At 49.1% G+C, this 18,977-nt stretch overlaps 7 non-coding genes across 7 annotated transcripts; all 7 read right to left on the bottom strand.

Moving 5' to 3' along the window:
- Positions 1-2,976: 2,976 nt before the first annotated feature.
- LOC138984463 (small nucleolar RNA SNORD116) lies at positions 2,977-3,071 on the bottom strand. Its single transcript, XR_011461759.1, has one exon. It is a non-coding gene; the product is annotated as a small nucleolar RNA SNORD116 (small nucleolar RNA).
- A 2,357-nt stretch (positions 3,072-5,428) lies between these two features.
- Positions 5,429-5,519, bottom strand: LOC138984461 (small nucleolar RNA SNORD116). The gene has a single exon (XR_011461757.1). It is a non-coding gene; the product is annotated as a small nucleolar RNA SNORD116 (small nucleolar RNA).
- Positions 5,520-8,680: 3,161 nt separating this feature from the next.
- LOC138984465 (small nucleolar RNA SNORD116) lies at positions 8,681-8,769 on the bottom strand. The gene has a single exon (XR_011461760.1). It is a non-coding gene; the product is annotated as a small nucleolar RNA SNORD116 (small nucleolar RNA).
- A 2,416-nt stretch (positions 8,770-11,185) lies between these two features.
- LOC138984458 (small nucleolar RNA SNORD116) lies at positions 11,186-11,277 on the bottom strand. The gene has a single exon (XR_011461754.1). It is a non-coding gene; the product is annotated as a small nucleolar RNA SNORD116 (small nucleolar RNA).
- A 2,714-nt stretch (positions 11,278-13,991) lies between these two features.
- LOC138984457 (small nucleolar RNA SNORD116) lies at positions 13,992-14,083 on the bottom strand. The gene has a single exon (XR_011461753.1). It is a non-coding gene; the product is annotated as a small nucleolar RNA SNORD116 (small nucleolar RNA).
- Positions 14,084-16,436: 2,353 nt separating this feature from the next.
- Positions 16,437-16,528, bottom strand: LOC138984456 (small nucleolar RNA SNORD116). Its single transcript, XR_011461751.1, has one exon. It is a non-coding gene; the product is annotated as a small nucleolar RNA SNORD116 (small nucleolar RNA).
- Positions 16,529-18,884: 2,356 nt separating this feature from the next.
- LOC138984455 (small nucleolar RNA SNORD116) lies at positions 18,885-18,976 on the bottom strand. The gene has a single exon (XR_011461750.1). It is a non-coding gene; the product is annotated as a small nucleolar RNA SNORD116 (small nucleolar RNA).
- Position 18,977: the final 1 nt, after the last annotated feature.

The following is an 18,977-nucleotide window of genomic DNA, read 5'->3' as shown; positions in this document are numbered from 1 at the left end:
TACTTGGGTGCAACCTCAAAAATGACAGAAACATCTTGACTTTTTCCAAGGCTAGCCAGTCAACATTATAGTAATCGAAGTCTATACCCTTACCACGGATGCAGAAGAAGCTGACTGACCAATTCTATGAAGACCTAGAAGACCTCCTAGAACTAATACTTAAAAAAGATATTCTATTCATCATCAGGGATTAGAATGCAAAAGTAGGAAGTCAAGAGACACCTGGAGTCATAACAGTAAGTTTGACTTTGGAGAACAAAACGAAGCAGGACAAAGCCTAACTGAATTCTGCCAAGAAAATGCACTAGTCATAGCAAATACCCCTTTTCAACAACACAAGAGATGACTTTACACGTGGACATCAGTTCAGTTCAGTCGCTCAGTCGTGTCTGACTCTTTGTGACCCCATGGGCTGCAGCATGCCAGGCCTCCCTGTTTATCACCAAATCCCAGAGTTTACTCAGGCTCATGTCCATTGAGTCGGTGATGCCATCCAACCATCTCATCCTCTGTCATACCCTTCTCCTCCTGCCTTCAATCTTTCCCAGCATCAGGGTCTTTTCAAATGAGTGAGTTCTTCACATCAGGTAGCCAAAGTATTGGAGTTTCAGCTTCAGCATCAGTCCTTCCAATGAATATTCAGGACTGATTTCCTTTAGGATGGACTAGTTTGATCTTCTTGCAGTCCAAGAGACTCTCCAGAGTCCATAATATTGTACAGTTAAGGTTAAACATACAAAATTAGTAGTATAAACATATGAAACAGTGAATTCACAAAATCTCTACAGTTAAAAATCCAGAAACTAAAAAAGGCAACTAGAAACAGAATGTAAAAAAAAATGTTCAATTATATAACATTTTGAAAAATATGAAGGCAAAAAATGAAAGAGCTATATCTAAGAAACATTTAGGTGTAATTTATTATTTTAAAAAATATTTAAATTGGCAAAAAATTCTTGGTTTAAAAGGTCAATTAAACAATTAAAATAACTAGAGGAAAAAAAAACATGAACTGTGATATTATAAGGTCACATACAACACAAATAAGGGTCAATAAAAGATACATCAATACAAAGAGTTTTTTTAAATTCTTGCAGCACACCAATTAAAAATGAGAAAGGAGGGCTCTGAAACTTATTATAAAGCACTTGACTGAAAACTATGGCAACTATATCACAATATAACACATATGACAAAAAGTGAAGAAAACAAGTAGGAAAATAAAAAGATGAATAAATAAGAAAAAATTCATAATCCTGATTTACAGAGCTAAAATAAAAATGTTCAACGAGCCACATAAAAGAAAAGAAAAGAAAATGTACAATGATATACCATACAAAGTCTACACACAACCTGGGGACAGCTACATTAGCTAGGTAAGTACTTAGAACAAGATTGCTTCTGAGCCTAAGGCAAAGATAAAAGTCCTTCATTTGGACCACACAGAGACAGAAAGGAAACTGAGCCTATCCAATGCCCAAAGTTGTAAGGCAAGACACCTAAAACAACTGAGTAAATTGATGTGGGGCCTTGCAGTTTCGAAAGCCTGTCCCATCAGTGCCCATACTTAAGCAAACCAAGAGGTCTTCTAGGACCATGGTGACATCTATAGTCACCAAAACTACAGAACCTTGCAAATTCATAAACCAAGAATATCACTGCCAACCCCAGTGACATCATGAGACCCAGGTCCTCAAGGACCAATGTGACACTCACAGCCATTCCACAACATAACCCAGCAAACAGCTGCAAGCTCTGAATCCACCATGACTTCTGTGGCCTGAGGCCTGGCATTTCAGGGACCATAGGTTTGATGCACCAGCCAGTGGCATGACAAAATGACCCCCATACCGGACTGCCTTTCCTTGGAAGCTGACTCCCCTGTTTCCACAGGATCCAGACTAATGTCCTCCAGGAAGAGCTCCAAACCTCAGAGAAGGCTAGGTGGGCTGGGTATAGAAATGACCCTGTAATGTCCTGAAGAATATCTTTACATTGTAAACACAGGGAGAACCTGGCCAGACGTGGACAAAACAAACATCCTGCCTCATAATTGGCCTCCATGTCAAGACGTAATACAATGCCTTGATGCCAAAAACCTGCTGCCACAAAGATCTACCACAAAGCAAGTCAATCAAAGGAGAAGCCAACTGGGGGATGGGTACATGAACCTGCACCATCAGTGCTTCCTGAAACTGGCTCAAAATGTACCTGAAGGCAACCCAAAGAGTTCAAGGAACCCTACAGACTTGCCAATTCATCCACAAAGCATTTCACCCAGGGGTTCATGCACAATTCCTAGTGCATTTCTCACTCTCTTTGCCATTCTCTGTCCCTAGTATCTGCCCACCTCAGGGCAAAGTGCCAGACCCTCTCCTCTACACAGAATTTTGATTTCCTCAAAAATTCTGTTAGACATTTTCCAGGCCCAATGTCTCAAGCCCAGTGGCCGTCCCCTCTCCCCCTGACCACCCCTCCCTGCCACACACACACAAGGGGGATGCGATCTGAGGAGGGGCTGTCAGCTTGGCCCACATCCCAGGGATGGTGGTCTGTTAATTTCCTAACAGCATCAGGAAGAACCTTCTAACATTCATCCCATCTCCTCATAGAACATGACAGAGAAGCAGGGCTCCTGCTCTGACCCTGTGTGTAAAGACTTAGGTGCCCTCCAGGGACCTGGCAAAGGCCTGAAGAATTCAACAGCAGGCCAGAGGCCCTAAAAGGCTCCCACTTCCTTTACCACCTGCACTCCCACCTGTGGAAGAAGAACCCAGCTCTGGCTAGCCTCATGCATCCAGGGATAACATACTGTCCCTAGTCATCCCCCAGGGATGGAGTCCCAGACCTTTTCCCAAAGGCTCCTCTCCCCACAAGAAAGTCATCACCCTCAACTTGCACAAAGTAGCTCCTGATGGCCAAGGGGGAAAATGCAATGTGACACCCTGTCTACGTTTCCTGTGGGAGCCACATTTAGGACCCCAGTTCTGATGAGGAGACAGTAGAGGCTTTTCACACTCATTTTATTTAGATTTCCAAGGTATGCCCTTTTCTGGAGTCATCATCAGTTTAAGCATGAGCTCAGATTCTGGACCTATGGCCTCCAGCCTGAGATGGCCAGGGAACTCAATCACATCAGCATTCAGGACCCATCAGAGCCCAGTCATGGGGAGGTAGTGCAGTCAAGCCTCAGGCCATCAGAGCTCGCACGTCCTAGGGAAAAGCCCAGAATCTGAGGGTGCAGCCCCAGCTCACAGAGGTCCAGGCCAAACCACTAGGTTGCCACAAAGAAGTGCCACTTACCACCATGGGCATTCCACCATTACTCCATGGGCTGTATGCCAACATGCCTCCAGGGGCTCCCTTGCCTGACCTCACCTGGCCTGATGTCATGGAATATGGGAAGGATACCACACTGATGGTTTTGATCCCTGGGGACTCCACCTGAGTTGAAGCAAGAATTTACATATACACTTGAAGAACATGCATAGGTGCACAGGAAAAAGGGGCAGTGCCACCTGGAACACTAGGCTCTGTTTTGCCTCTGTTTCATATCCTGCCCCTAGTCTGTGTGGCAGGAGTCAAATGTGAATGCACTGGGGCAAGGACACTTTCAGAGTGGGTAACTATCAGGCCAAAGAAAGCCACTGGTCTATAACATCCCTGGTTTTGGGCCCTCCAATTCCACTCCTGAATACCATGCCTGCTGACACAGCTTAAAGGTGTAATTTTTGAACCTCTTGACATACCCAGGAAAACGGCCTACCCTGCCAACCTAACAGCCACTGACACTCCGGGAAAACACTCAATCTTGGCACCGACTTTGCTCACAATGGACCTGCCAATAGGGTAACAAGGAAACTGGGAGTTTACATGAGAAAATGGTACTTCTCTGAAAGTGAGGTCCACAATGAAAAGTGGCTCCTTGGGCCCCACAAGAAAGAGTCCCTGCACTGACTCTCGGGGACTCAAGAGTGCACTTACTTCCTGGCCTACAGCCAAGACAGAGGCCCTTAACTTGGAAAACACGCAAAGCTACACCAAAACCCACAGTTACAGAGCTAGACACTTTACATCAACTGGGACACTCACCATGAGGCTTTGAAATTTCTTTAGCCAGTAATATCACAGCCATATTCAGAGACATACTGAGACCCAGGTCCTGCAGGAACAATGTGACACCCACAGCCATGCCATGAGAAAACTCAACAAACAGTTGTGACCACAATCCTCACTGATTCTCTGGACTGAGGCCAGGCACGCTAGAGATAATGAGCTCACTGCACCAGCTGGTGGCATGTCAAGATGACCCATCCCCCAGACAGCCTCTCCTGCCCTTAAACCTGCAATCTCTCCTTAGCAGCCAACTCCCTGTTCCTACAAGTTCCCGCCCAATGACCTCTGGGAAGAACTCTAACCTTCAGGGAAGGCTAGGAGGGCTGGGTATAAAAAAAAATTAGGATGGCCTGAGGAACAACTTCACAAGGTCAACACAGAGAAAATGTAGCCAGATGGGGAGAAAATACACACCTCATGCCTCATAATCAGCACCCAGGCCAAGACATGATACAATACTACAATGACAAACACTCACCACCATGAAGACACAAAGTGAAGCAAGTTAATCAAAGAGAGGCCAAATAGGGGATAGTCCCTGAATCTGTTTCGCCAGGCTTTCTAGACACTGAGTACAAATGCACTGAAGGCAACCAAAAGAGTTCAGGGAGCACTCTAGACTCGCTGATACCTCCACTCACCAATCCAGCCATGGGTTCACCAACCATTCCACACACATTAACCACCCTCTCATCTTTCAGTTGCCCCAAAATACACCTGCCTCAGAGCCAATGTGCCAGACTCTCCCATTAACACAGAATATTTATTACCTCAAAACATTTTCCAGGCCCACCCTCCCAACACTCATGTTCACTCACATACAAGGGGGACACAATCCAAAAAGGAGACATAGGCTTGGACAACGTGCTGGGGACAGTGACTGATGTCCTCCAATCATCAGGAGAAACTTACTCTTGTCCTTTCTCTCCAGAACACGACAGAAGACCACCCTAGGCAAGGACTCCTGTTCTGACTCTGAGTGTAAAGATAATGGTTTCCTCCAAGAGACAAGGCAACAACTGAGTGGAGGCATGAACACAGTGGCAGCCCAAAGGCTCTCAAACAACTCCTGCATCCTCTACTATCTCACTCTCACCCACAGCAGGAGACCACAATCCTGACTGGGCTCATAAACCAAGACCAGACATGTTGTCTGTAGCCATCCAAGGAGGACGGGAGTCCCAGGCTCCTTTCCCAGTGGCTCCTCTTCCCATGAGAAGGCTGTCACCCTCAACTTACACAGTGAAGCTGCTAAAGCACAAGGAAGCAAATGCAAGATGGCATTCTATTTTCCCTGTGGGAATCACAGGCTGGAACTTAATTCTAATGAGAAGACCACAAGGACTGCTCACTCATTTTGTTCAAATTCCCAAGGAATGCATTTGTGGGAGTCAACACAATCCTATCATGTGCTCAGACACTGCATGTGGAAAGATGTGGCTTCTACCTTAGGACTGTAGGCGAACTGAATCACATCAGCATTTGGGACCGCCCAGAACCAAGACAAGGGTAGGAACTGTAGTCAAGCCTCAGGCCATGGGACCTTGAATGCCAGAGAGTAAGCACAGAAGGTAAAGGTGTAACCCCGGCACCCAGAGGCCTGTAGACAAACCACTAGGTTTTGGGAAAGAACTGCCACTTACAACCGTGGGTGTTCCACCTGTAAACCCATGGGCTGCGTGTCCACTCAGATATGGGGGATCACTAATTTCACCTAGCCTCACCTCCCCAAGCAAAGTGTCACAGAATATGCAAAGGGTCACCTGTTGCAATGGTATTCCAAGTTGGTGACTCAAATTAACTTGAGGCAAGAAAATATCTGCAGGCATGAGGAATAGCAACAGGCACATAGCAGACAGAGGCAATGCTCACAGGAGAGTTGAGATTCATACTGCATCTATGACACAATTGCTGCAATTCTGTTTGGTGTGTCAGAAGCCAAAAATGCGTGCATTGCTACAGGGAAAATTCAGTGTCAAGGGGCCAGCAGGATGAAGTGCTGATGTTCTGTCAACTCACTGGTCTCAGACTGTGCTAATCTACTTCTCTTATTATCACTGACAACACAATGTAAAGATCAGTTCAGTTCAGTTCAGTCGCTCAGTCATGTCCAACTCTTTGCGACCCCGTGAACTGCAGCATGCCAGGCCTCCCTGTCCATCACCAACTCCCGGAGTTCACCCAGACTCACATCCATCGAGTCGGTGATGCCATCCAGCCATCTCATCCTCTGTCGTCCCCTTCTCCTCCTGCCCTCAATCCCTCCCAGCATCAGATTCTTTTCCAATGAGTCAACTCTTCGCATGAGGTGGCCAAAGTACTGGAGTTTCAGCTTTAGCATAATTCCTTCCAAAGAAATCCCAGGGCTGATCTCCTTCAGAATGAACTGGTTGGATCTCCTTGCAGTCCAAGGGACTCTCAAGAGTCTTCTCCAACACCACACTTCAAAAGCATCAATTCTTCGGTGCTCAGCTTTCTTCACAGTCCAACTCTCACATCCATACATGACCACAGGAAAAACCATAGCCTTGACTAGATGGACCCTTGTTGGCAAAGTAATGTCTCTGCTTTTCAATATGCTATCTAGGTTGGTCATAACTTTTCTTTCAAGGAGTAAGCATTTTTTAATTTCTTGGCTGTAGTCACCATCTGCAGTGATTTTGGAGCCCCCCCAAAAAATAAGGTCTGACACTGTTTCCACTGTTTCCCCATCTATTTCCCATGAAGTGATGGGACCAGATGCCATGATCTTCGTTTTCTGAATGTTGAGCTTTAAGCCAACTTTTTCACCCAATGTAAAGATAACCTCTAAGAAACCCCAATTCACCCTCAGGGGAAGGAGGCCACCTTGTCTGAACTACCACTGTCCCTCCAGGAAAACACACTCTTGGTACCTACTCTGCTCAAAATGGTCTCACCACCATGGGGAAGGAACAAAGGTATCTGAGAGCTTGCATAAGAATAAGGCCCTCCTTTGACAAGGAGATTATCCATGAAACTAGTTCTTGGGCTGTGCAACAAAGGGGCTCCACAGTACAGCTGTGAACAATCTAGGTAGCACACAAGTGTGCTTGTTTCCCAGACTACAGCCATGCTACAAGTGTTTAGCTTGAAAAACACAAAAAGCTACAGGCCATTGGAACTATTCTGAAACGCAAAGATGTGGTGCTCCACCCTTTTTATAGCATGTAAGTTACTCATTGTGATGTATTGCACTTTTTAAGGCAGTGAAACATCACTACAGTGGCCCCGGAGACAACACAAGACCCAGGTGATCCATGACCATCTTGACAGCACAAGCCATGCCATGACAGAATCCAGAAACAGCTGCAGCTGCTGAACCCATGATGATGTCTCTGGCTTGAGGCTAGGAACACAAGAGACCACAGTGTTGCTGCACCAGCAGGCCACAAAACAAAAAGACCCCTGTGACAGAAAGCCTCTCCTGTCCTTAAGACAGCACCCGCTTATGTGGGCAACTGACTCCTGTGTTTTCACCAGGTCCAGCCCACTGAATTCCAGGAAAAACTCCTAAACTTGGGAAAGGATAGGTGGGCTGGATATAGAGATAACATGTGGATATCCTGAGGCACACCTTATGCCATGCACACAGGGAGAACATGGAGAGATGTTTTCTGTTTGCCTCATGCATCCCCTTTGCCTCATAATTGGCCACCAGGACAAGACAGGACATGATACCAACCACTTGTGGATCTGGAATTCTGCCACAGAGGAAACTGATTATGGGAGAGGAAAACTGTTGGATGGTCCATAAATCTGCCACTGTTGTCCTTCGCTCCAAATGCACCTGAAGGAAACCAAAGAAGTCCATGAAACCTGACTGAAAAACTTATCCATCCACCTGCTTACTCACCCATGGGTTCAACCACCATTCTGGGCATATTTCCTGCTGTTCAAGCTTTCCTCACTTCCTGCCATCCACCCGCATCAGGAAAACATGCTGGACCTTCCCATCAACATAGGATTTTGATCTCCTTGGAAAGGCACTAAGGCTCCTTTCAGATTCAGCCTCCCAACACCAGTGCACACTCACACACAAAACGAAAGAAACAATACAAGAAGGGTCCATCAGCTTGCCCAAACTCCTGGACACTATGCTCATTTACTTCTTCAAATATCAGGAGAAAACTACGTAGCATCCTATTCCCCAGGAGAACATGAAAGACAAGTCTGGCTGAGGCCACAACTCCTGTTCTGAATCTGAACAAAAACAATTTGTTTTCTCCAGGGGCCTAGGCAATAGGCAGACAGAGGCCTGATGAACTCAATGTCAGCCCAGAGGCCCACAAATGGCTTTTACTTTCTCTGCCATGGCACTTTCACCCACAGCAAAAGACAACAGCTCTGGACAGTCTCATGCAACCAGAGACAACACATGGTCTCTAGCCATCCCCTGAGGATGGGAGATGCAGGCCCTTTTCCCCATGGCTCACCTACACACCACAAGGTTGTCACTCTCAGCTTCCATGCTGTTGCCGCTGATGCCCCAGGGAGCAAAGGCAATGTGACCCTGGCCATTCCATCCCTCTGGGAGCCACATGCTGGATCTTAGTTCCAAAGAGACATGATAAGGATTGATAACTCATTTTGTCCAATTTTCAAGACTGCCTTTGTGGGAATCATCATCCATCTAAGTGCATGTGCTCAGATGCTGAATGAGCAAAGTCAGGACCTCCACCCTTGGAAGGCCAGCAATCTCAATCACATCAGCAGTTGGAACTGCACAGATCCCAGCCAAGAGGCAGGAATTACAGCTAAGCCTGTGGGCCATGGGACCTTGCATGCCCCAGGGAAAGTACAAAGGTGAAAAAACAGACACCACATCCAGAGCCTTATGGCCAAACCACCAGGTTTATGTGAAGAAGGCCACTTACAGCCATTGGTGTTCCACCTGTACCACCAAGGGCCACGTGTCCAGTGGCCCGTGGCGGCTCGTAGGCCTCGACTTTCCAGGCTGGGAGTCATGGAATATGTGATGGGTCTCCGATGCCAATGGTCTTCCATCCTGGGCCACTCAATCTGGCTTGAGGCAAGGAAATACATGCAAGCATGAGGAAGAGAGACAGGCATACGGGGCAAAGAGGCAAGGCCCCCAGGAGCATTGCCCTCATACTTGCATCTACCATTCAATTGCTGCACCTCAATCTGGTATGTCAGAAGCCAAACATGAATGCGTTGGCATGTGGATTGCTTCAGATTCAAGGGGCCATCAGGACAAACAGCAACAATCTGCCAACTCCCTGGTCTTGGGCCCTGCAATTCCTCTCCCCATGCCATCCCCAACAATACTGCTTAAGGATGTCCTCCATGAATCCCCAAGATGCCCTCAGGGGAACAGAGACCCCTTGGTCTAATAGCCACTGCTATTCCAGAGAAACACACCCACTCTAGGCACCTAGTCTGTTCACAAAGAGCATGCCAGCATGGGAAAGGAAAAAAGTTTCTGATGGTTTCCAAGAAAATAAGGCCCTTCTCTGACAAGAAGCCTATTGATGAAAAATGACAATTTAAGTCCCATGACAAAGGGGCCTCATTGGATACCTGCACTCAGCCCAGTTGACACACGAGCATATTTGCTTCCTGGCTCAAAGCAATACCACAAGCTCTTCCTTGGACAACATGAAAAGTTATAGGCCACTGAACTATTTCAGAACACAAAGATGCCAGGGCTCCACTAACAGCAACTAGGTCACTTGCCATGCTGCCTTGCTCTTTGTAAGCCAATAATATCACTGCTGTGAACCCGGACACAAGACTTAGTTTGTCCACGACCATCCTGACACCACCAGCCATAATATGACAGAACTCAGTAAACAGGCGTGACAACTGGTTGCACATGACATCACTGGCCAGAGATCAAGCAATGAGGAGAGCAATGCATTGCTGTACCAGCAGGCAACAAAACAAAATGAGCCCCACGCCAGATAGCCTCTCCTCTTGTTAATACTGCAGCTGCTCATGGGGACAGCTGACTCCCGTGTTTTCAAAGGGTTCTGTCCATGGATTGCCAGGAAGAGCTCCTTAATTCAGAAAAAAATAGGAGGGATGGGTATAGAAACAACGCTGGGAGGTCAGGAGGCATATCTTTATGCCATGCACATGGTGAGAACATGGCGAGGTGGACAGAAAATATCCCCTGTGCTTCATATTGGTCCCCAGAAAAAACAAGACACAATGTAACGATGGCAAGAACTGAAGGCTCTAGACATCTTCTGCAAAGGAAAGCGACCATGGGAGAGGCCAAGTGTTCAATGGTCCATGAAGGTATGAATTGCCACTGCGATCCTTCCCCACACTCACTCCAACTGTATATGAAGGCAACCCAGACTTCAGGGAACTGGACTGACTCGCCGATCCATCCATGCATCCATCCACCCATGGGTTCCACCACCATTCGAGGGGCATTTCAAGATCTCTGAAATTTGCTCTCCCCCGGCATCCACCCACCTCAGGGCAATGTGCTAGTCCTCCTTTGACACAGAATTTTATCCACAGAAACACCCTAATGCAATTTCCAGGCTCAGCCTCCCAACACCAGCACCCATGCACACCAACCAAAGAAACAATCAGACGAGGGGCCCTCAGCTTGGCCTACCTCCTGGACACTCTGCCCATTGATCTCTTGATATCAGGAGAAAATTATGTAGCAATCCATCCCCAGAAGAACATGACACAGAAGCCTGGCCAAGGCCACAACTCCTGTTCTGACCCTGAGTGAAAACTCTGTGCTATCCGCCAGGGACCAGGCAGTGGGCACATGGAGGCCTGACAAACCCAGTGGCAGCCCAGATGCTCTCAAATGGCTTCTGCTTCCTCTGCTATCCTCACTCTCATCCACACCAGGAGACAAAAGACCTGGATAGCTTGTGCAGAGACAATTTGTGGTCCCCAGTCATAACCCAAACATGGGAGATGCAGCCCCCTTCCCCCATGGCTCGCCTCCACATCACAAGGCCATCACCCTCGGCTTGCACACTGTGGCTGCTCACACCCCAGGGAGCAAATCAATGTGACCCTGGCCCTTTGATCCCTCTGGGAGCCACGTGCTGGACCTCAGTTCCGATGAGGAGACGGTAGGGGTGGCTCACTCATTTTGTTCAGATTTCCAAGGAATGCATTTGTGGGAGTCATCATCGATCCAAGCACGTGTGCTCTAGGTGCTGCATGAGCAAAGTCACCACCTCCATCCCAGGAAGGCCAGGGAGCTCAATCACGTCAGCATTCAAGACTGCACAGATTGCAGCCATGGGGCAGGAACTACAGCCAAGCCTTGGGCCCTGGGACTTTGCATGCCCCAGGGAAACCCCAGAAGGTGAGGGCACGGATCCCATGCCCAAATCCTTGGGGCCAAACTGCTAGGTTTCCTCGAAGAAGGGCTGCTTACCGCCATGGGTGATCCACCTGTACATCGAAGGGCCAATTGCCCAGAAGTCCCTGGGGGCTCACATGCCTTGTCTTGCCAGGACAGTTGTTATGGAATATGCGACAGGTTCTCTGTTGCGAACAGTCTTCCATCCTGGGCCACTCAAGGCCACTGGCTTGGGGTGAGAAAACACACACAAGCATGAGGAAGAGCAATAGCCATACTGGGGAAAGAGGCAAGGCCTCCAGAAGTGCTGCCCTCATTCTTGCATCTACCATTCAATTGGTACACCTTGGTCTGGTGTGTCAGCCATCAAACAGGATGCGTTGGTGTACGGATACCTTCAGAGTCAAGGGGCCTGCAGGACAAAGGCTGCCAATCTGCCAACTCCCTGGTCTTGGGCCCTGCAATTCTGCTCTTTGTGCCGTCCCAGCCGACACAGCTTAAGGATGTCCTCTGTGAATCCCTGACACACCCTCAGGGAACTGGGGCCCCTTGGCCTAACAGCCATTGCCCTTCCAGGGAAACACACCTGCTCCTGGCACATACTCTGCTCACAATGGACTGCCCAGCACAGGGAAGGATAAAAGGTACCTGAGGGCTTCCACAACAATAAGACCCTTCCCTGACAGGGAACACATTCACGAAAAATGTCTCTTTCAGCCCTGCAACAAAGGGGCCCTGAGGGACATCTATGCTTAGTCCAGTTGACACACAAGCATGCTTTGCTTCCTGGCCAAAAACCTTGCTAGAAGGCCTTCCTTAGGCAACACGAAAAGATGCAGGCCATCGGAGATTTCCTGAAGTGCAAAGATGCTGGGGCTCCACCCTTTACAGCAACTGGGTCACTTGCCATGCTACCTTGCTCTCTGTTAAGGCAGTAACATAATTGCTATGAACCCACTCACAGCACAAGACTCAGGTCGTCCACGACCATTCTGACACCAGCAGCCAAGTCATGACACAAACCAGCAAAGAGGCGAGATGATTGAACCCACATGACACCTCTGGCCAGAGGCCATGCATGCAGGAGACTGAATCAGCAGACTGTACAACAAAATGAGCCTCACACCAGATAGATTCCCCTGCCCTTAAAACTGCAGATGCTCACAGGAGCATCTGACTCCCATTTCCATGGGGTCCTACCCTGAGTTTGAGGAAGAGCTACTAAACTTGTGCAAGGATAGGTGGGTTGGGTATAGAAATGACACTGAGATGTCCTGAGGCACAGCATCACCCCATGCACACAGGGAGAATGTGGCAGGATGGAGAGAAAATATCCCTTCTACCTCATACTTGGCCTCCCTGATAGCTCAGTTGGTAAAGAATCTGCCTGCAATTTAGGGAGACCGTCGTTTGATTCCTGAGTTGGGAAGATCCGCTGGAGAAGGGATAAGCTACCCACTACAGTATTCTTGAGCTTCCCAGGTGGCTCAGATGGTAAAGAATCTGCTGGCAATATGGGAGACCTGGGTTCGATCCCGGGGTTGGGAAGATCCCCTGGAGAAGGGAAAGGCTATCCACTCGTGTTTTGGCCTGGAGAATTCCATGGAATGGATAGTTCATACTTGGTCCCCAGGTCAGGACAAGATACAATGCTATGTTGGGAACCACTACTGGCTCTGGAAGCCTGTCACAAAGGAAACCAATGATAGGAGAGGTCAACTGATGGGAGGTCAACAATGGGAGATGGTCCTTGAACCTATGAATCTGCCACTGTGATCCTTCCCCACACTCACTTCAACTGTGTATGAAGGCAACCCAGACTTCAGGAAATCTGACTGAATAGCTGGTCCATCCACCCACCCATCCATTCACGGGTTCCACCACCATTCAAGGTGCATTTCAAGATCTCCGAAATTTGCTCTCCCCTGGCATCCACCTACCTCAGGGCAATGTGCTAGTCCTCCTTTGACACAAGATTTTTATCCACAGAAACATCCTAATGCAATTTCCAGGCTCAGCCTCCCAACACCAGTGCCCACGCACACCAACCAAGGAAACAATCAGATGAGGGGCCCTCAGCTTGGCCCACCTCCTGGACACTCTGCCCAATGATCTCTCAGTATCAGGGGAAAATTATGTAGCAATCCATCCCCAGAAGAACATGACACAGAAGCCTGGCCAAGGCCACAACTCCTGTTCTGACCCTGAGTGAAAACTCTGTGCTATCTGCCAGGGACCAGGCAGTGGGCACACGGAGGCTTGACAAACCCAGTGGCAGCCCAGATGCTCTCAAATGACTTCTGCTTCCTCTGCTATCCTCACTCTCATCCACACCAGGAGACAAAAGACCTGGATAGCTTGTGCAAAGAGAGACAATTTGTGGTCCCCAGTCAAAAACCAAACATGAGAGATGCAGGCCCTTTCCCCAATGGCTCACCTCCACATCACAAGGCCGTCACCCTCGGCTTGCACACTGTGGCTGCTCACACCCCAGGGAGCAAATCAATGTGACCCTGGCCCTTCGATCCACTGGAAATCACGTGCTGGACCTCAGTTCCGATGAGGAGACGGTAGTGATGGCTCACTCATTTTGTTCAGATTTCCAAGGAATGCATTTGTGGGAGTCATCATCGATCCAAGCACGTGTGCTCTAGGTGCTGCATGAGCAAAGTCACCACCTCCATCCCAGGAAAGTCAGTGAGCTTGATCAGGTCAGCATTCAGGACTGTGCAGATTGCAGCCTTGGGGCAGCCAAGCTTCAGGCCCTGGGACCTTGCATGCCCCAGGGAAACCCCAGAAGGTGAGAGTGTGAATCCCATGCCCAGATCCCTGGAGCCAAACCACTAGGTCTCCTTGAAGAAAGGCTGCTTACCGCCATGGTTGTTCCATCTGTACACGCAAGGGCCACTTGTCCAGTTGTCTCTGGGGATTCATGATATTCATCTCGAGAGGCTGGCTATCATGGAATATGCGATGGGTAACCTGTTGCCAACAGTCTTCCATTTTGGGCCACTCAACCTGGCCTGGGGCAAGAAAACACATGTGTGAGGAAGAGCACCAGGTGTACTGGGGAAAGAGGCCAGGCCTCCGGGAGCACTGCCAATCATTCTGGCATCTACCATCCAATTGCTGCAAGAAGGTGTGCTGTGTAGGCAGCCAAACAGGGATGTGTTGGTGCACGGATACATTCAGAGTCAAGGGACCATCAGGACAAAGAATGCCAATCTGCCAACTGCCTGGTCTCAGGCCTGCAATTCCACTCCACGCACCGCCCTGGCCAACACAATTTAATGATGTCCCCAAGAACCCCGACCCCCTCAGGTGAATGGGGCCCCCTTCACCTAATAGCCATTGACCTTCCAGGGAAACACACCCACTCTTGGCACCTACTCTGCTCACAATGGACTCACCAGCATGGGAAAGGATAAAAGGTACCTGAGGGCCTCCATGTCATTAAGCCCCTTCTCTGATATGCAGCATATCCATGAAAAATGGCTTTCAGCCCCATGACAAAGGGCCCCAGTGGACTCAGCCTGGTTGACACATGAGCGTGCCTGCCTCCTGGTCAAAGCCATGCTAAAGCCCTTCCTTGAAAAAAACACGAAGAGCTACAGGCCATTGGAGCCATTCCAAAGCACAAAGATGCTGAGGCTCCACCCTTTAGAGCAACTGAGTCACTTGTCATGCCACCTTGTTCTTTTTGAGCCAGTAACATCACTGCCATGAGCCCAGACACAATATGAAACTCAGGTTGTTCACGACCATCCTGAAACACCAGTCATGACACCACGGAACTCAGCAAAGAGGCACAATGATTGAACTCACATAACACCTCTGGCTACAGATTCACAGAAGAGCACAGCCTTGCTGCTAAGCACCACACCAGAGAGCTTCTCCTGCCCTTAAAACTGTAGCCACTCATCTGACTCCCCTATTTCCACAGGGTCCCTGCCAGCTAATTTCTGGGAAGAGTTACTAAACTTGGGCAAGGATAGGTGGGCTGGGAATAGAAATGACACTGGGATGTCTTGAGGCACAAATTCACTCCATGCACATGGGGAGAACATGGCAAGATGGACAGAAAACATCCCCTCTGCTTCATATGACGCCCAGGCCAGGACAAGATAAGACACCACCTGGGGAACCACTTATGGCTCTGGAGGTCTGCAGCAAAGGAAACCAATCACGGGAGAGGCCAACTGTTCAATAGTCCATGAACCTATGAACCTGCCACCACAGTCCTTCCCCCTCTCACTCCAACCAAACCTGAAGGCAACCCAGAATTCAGGGAACCTGACTGACCTGCCGATCCATTCACCTGCCCATCCATCCATGGGTTCCACCACCACTTGAGGTACATTTCACGATCCCCAAGCTTTGCTCTCCCGACAACTGCCCACCTCAGAGCAATGTGCAGGTCCCTCCTGTTGACTCAGGACTTTCACCCTTGAAATGCCTAATGCATCTGCAAGGCTCACTCTCCCAACACTAGTGCCCACTCACATACCAACCAAAGAAACAATCAGACGAGGGGCCATCAGCTTGGCCCACCTCCTGGACACTCTGCCCAATGATCTCCTCTGACCATCAGGAGAAAACTATGCGGCATCCCGTCCCCCAGAAGAACATGACATAGAAACTTGTCCGAAGCCATGACTCCTTTCAGGACATGAGTGAAAACACTTTCAGGCAAAGGCAGTGTGGCTGACAAACTCAGTGGCAGTCCAGATACTCTCAAATGGCTTCCACTTCTCTGCTACCAACAGAATCATACATACCAGAGACAAAAGCCTTGGTTAGCCTTATGTAACCAGAGATGACTCATGGTCCCTAGCCATATCCCGAGGTTGGGAGGTCAGGGCATTTTCCTCATGGCTCATCTCCATACCACAAGAGGCCATCACCCTCAGCTTGCACACTTGGCTGCTCACGCCCCAGGGAGCAAATGAAATGTGACCCTGGCCCTTCGATCCACTGGAAATCACGTGCTGGACCTCAGTTCCGATGAGGAGACGGTAGTGATGGCTCACTCATTTTGTTCAGATTTCCAAGGAATGCATTTGTGGGAGTCATCATCGATCCAAGCACGTGTGCTCTAGATGCTGCATGAGCAAAGTCGCCACCTCCATCCCAGGGAGGCCAGCAAGCTCAATCAGGTCAGCATTCAAGACTGCACAGATTGCAGCCTTGGGGCAGCCAAGCTTCAGGCCCTGGGACCTTGCATGCCCCAGGGAAACCCCAGAAGGTGAGAGTGTGAATCCCATGCCCAGATCCCTGGAGCCAAACCACTAGGTCTCCTTGAAGAAAGGCTGCTTACCGCCATGGTTGTTCCATCTGTACACGCAAGGGCCACTTGTCCAGTTGTCTCTGGGGATTCATGATATTCATCTCGAGAGGCTGGCTATCACGGAATATGCGATGGGTAACCTGTTGCCAACAGTCTTCCATTTTGGGCCACTCAACCTGGCCTGGGGCAAGAAAACACATGTGTGAGGAAGAGCACCAGGTGTACTGGGGAAAGAGGCCAGGCCTCCGGGAGCACTGCCAATCATTCTGGCATCTACCATTCAATTGCTGCAAGAAGGTGTGCTGTGTAGGCAGCCAAACAGGGATGTGTTGGTGCACGGATACATTCAGAGTCAAGGGACCATCAGGACAAAGAATGCCAATCTGCCAACTGCCTGGTCTCAGGCCTGCAATTCCACTCCACGTACCGTCCTGGCCAACACAATTTAATGATGTCCCCCAAGAACCCCGAGACCCCCTCAGGTGAATGGGGCCCCCTTCACCTAATAGCCATTGACCTTCCAGGGAAACACACCCACTCTTGGCACCTACTCTGCTCACAATGGACTCACCAGCATGGGAAAGGATAAAAGGTACCTGAGGGCCTCCATGTCATTAAGCCCCTTCTCTGATATGCAGCATATCCATGAAAAATGGCTTTCAGCCCCATGACAAAAGGGCCCCAGTGGACTCAGCCTGGTTGACACATGAGCGTGCCTGCCTCCTGGTCAAAGCCATGCTAAAGCCCTTCCTTGAAAAACACGAAGAGCTACAGGCCATTGGAGCCATTCCAAAGCACAAAGATGCTGAGGCTCCACCCTTTAGAGCAACTGAGTCACTTGTCATGCCACCTTGTTCTTTTGAGCCAGTAACATCACTGCCATGATGAGCCCAGACACAATATGAAACTCAGGTTGTTCACGACCATCCTGAAACACCAGTCATGACACCACGGAACTCAGCAAAGAGGCACAATGATTGAACTCACATAACACCTCTGGCTACAGATTCACAGAAGAGCACAGCCTTGCTGCTAAGCACCACACCAGAGAGCTTCTCCTGCCCTTAAAACTGTAGCCACTCATCTGACTCCCCTATTTCCACAGGGTCCCTGCCAGCTAATTTCTGGGAAGAGTTACTAAACTTGGGCAAGGATAGGTGGGCTGGGAATAGAAATGACACTGGGATGTCTTGAGGCACAAATTCACTCCATGCACATGGGGAGAACATGGCAAGATGGACAGAAAACATCCCCTCTGCTTCATATGACGCCCAGGCCAGGACAAGATAAGACACCACCTGGGAACCACTTATGGCTCTGGAGGTCTGCAGCAAAGGAAACCAATCACGGAGAGGCCAACTGTTCAATAGTCCATGAACCTATGAACCTGCCACCACAGTCCTTCCCCACTCTCACTCCAACCAAACCTGAAGGCAACCCAGAATTCAGGAACCTGACTGACCTGCCGATCCATTCACCTGCCCATCCATCCATGGGTTCCACCACCACTTGAGGTACATTTCACGATCCCCAAGCTTTGCTCTCCCCGACAACTGCCCACCTCAGAGCAATGTGCAGGTCCCTCCTGTTGACTCAGGACTTTCACCCTTGAAATGCCCTAATGCATCTGCAAGGCTCACTCTCCCAACACTAGTGCCCACTCACATACCAACCAAAGAAACAATCAGACGAGGGGCCATCAGCTTGGCCCACCTCCTGGACACTCTGCCCAATGATCTCCTCTGACCATCAGGAGAAAACTATCGGCATCCCGTCCCCCAGAAGAACATGACATAGAAACTTGTCCGAAGCCATGACTCCTTTCAGGACATGAGTGAAAACACTTTCAGGCAAAGGCAGTGTGGCTGACAAACTCAGTGGCAGTCCAGATACTCTCAAATGGCTTCCACTTCTCTGCTACCAACAGAATCATACATACCAGGAGACAAAAGCCTTGGTTAGCCTTATGTAACCAGAGATGACTCATGGTCCCTAGCCATATCCCGAGGTTGGGAGGTCAGGGCATTTTCCTCATGGCTCATCTCCATACCACAAGAGGCCATCACCCTCAGCTTGCACACTTGGCTGCTCACGCCCCAGGGAGCAAATGAAATGTGACCCTGGCCCTTGATCCACTGGAAATCACGTGCTGGACCTCAGTTCCGATGAGGAGACGGTAGTGATGGCTCACTCATTTTGTTCAGATTTCCAAGGAATGCATTTGTGGGAGTCATCATCGATCCA

Source organism: Bos mutus, chromosome 21 (genome assembly GCF_027580195.1).
Source record: "Bos mutus isolate GX-2022 chromosome 21, NWIPB_WYAK_1.1, whole genome shotgun sequence".
Classification (NCBI taxonomy): domain Eukaryota; kingdom Metazoa; phylum Chordata; class Mammalia; order Artiodactyla; family Bovidae; genus Bos; species Bos mutus.
The sequence above is the reverse complement of the archived record's forward strand: the minus strand, read 5'-3'. Positions and strand labels throughout refer to the sequence as shown.